Raw genomic sequence first — 1,108 nt, 5'->3', positions numbered from 1 at the left:
TCCTCTGCACCGTTCCATCACCCCTTCCCCTCTCAGGGCCTGGAGACTCAAGAATCTCAAGATTGCCACCTCCAGTCCCTGCTCCAGGCCAGGCCTGCTAGACATGCCCCAATATGTTATCCAAGCACCCCCAGAATCCAGGCCCCTCAGTGCTCACTGTCACCTTCTGTGTGGGCCAGTGAGCCCAGGCCTTGGAAACAATTGGGGATTGGAGTACATGCAGTGATTGTCTTTATGAAGTTCAATAAGATTTCTCATAGGTCTTCCGGTCTCTTGAAGTAAAACATTGCACAGTTGGTTCAGAAAGACATCTAAAAGCTTTATAACTATTCTCTGTAACTGTACTGCATGGATACTCTTTTTTTTAATTTTTAGAGAAGGTCACAGTATTTAAAGAATATCTTTTCTTTTTCTTTATTAGAAAAGCTGTGCGTTTAGGAACAATCATGCATCAAATACTGGATTCCCATATGCCACCTTATTATTCACATTTTGCATTCATGTGGAGCATTTGTTACAATTGCTAAAACACATTTTTATAATTGTACTATTAACTATAATCCATGGTTTAACTGAGGGTTCACTGGGTCGTGTACTTCCATGGATTTTTTAAATCATCATTATCGATTATGAAAAAAAATGGAACACTTCATGAGTTTGTGTGTTATCCTTGTGCAGGGGTCATGGCCCTCTCAGGGAACTTGTGCTTCCTGTCCTTGCAACCTTAGGGTTTGCCAGACCAGAGGCCCTGGCCCAGCAGGGAGGGCAGAGGTCAAGGGAAAGGCCTCTCCCTATATGAACACAACAAAAATTCTTCTAAACTTCTCTAGATCATTCCAATTTTAGTGCGTGTGCCCCTGAAGGAAGCACTGCATGGATGCGCTTAATAAATTTAATGCAGTCCACCCCTCGAGCCAGTCTCATCAGCTCAGGTAATCCATTCAGTACAATCTCTCATCAACGCTTCTTCAAGGCAATGGTCATGGGCAGTCTTGAATGAGATTGAATTTGAAAGTACTAGTGAAATAAGCTATAGTCCCCTCTGTTGCAGCTGGTCATGTGGCATTAATTAGAGCTCGCTGACTACCTCCTCCACCATCTATTCTAC

General features: G+C 43.1%; 1 pseudogene; it reads right to left on the bottom strand.

Moving 5' to 3' along the window:
- Positions 1–633: 633 nt before the first annotated feature.
- LOC143654670 (U6 spliceosomal RNA) lies at positions 634–870 on the bottom strand (annotated as a pseudogene).
- Positions 871–1,108: the final 238 nt, after the last annotated feature.

Source organism: Tamandua tetradactyla, chromosome 13 (assembly GCF_023851605.1).
Source record: "Tamandua tetradactyla isolate mTamTet1 chromosome 13, mTamTet1.pri, whole genome shotgun sequence".
NCBI classification, from domain to species: domain Eukaryota; kingdom Metazoa; phylum Chordata; class Mammalia; order Pilosa; family Myrmecophagidae; genus Tamandua; species Tamandua tetradactyla.
This window is presented reverse-complemented; position numbering and strand designations above follow the sequence as displayed.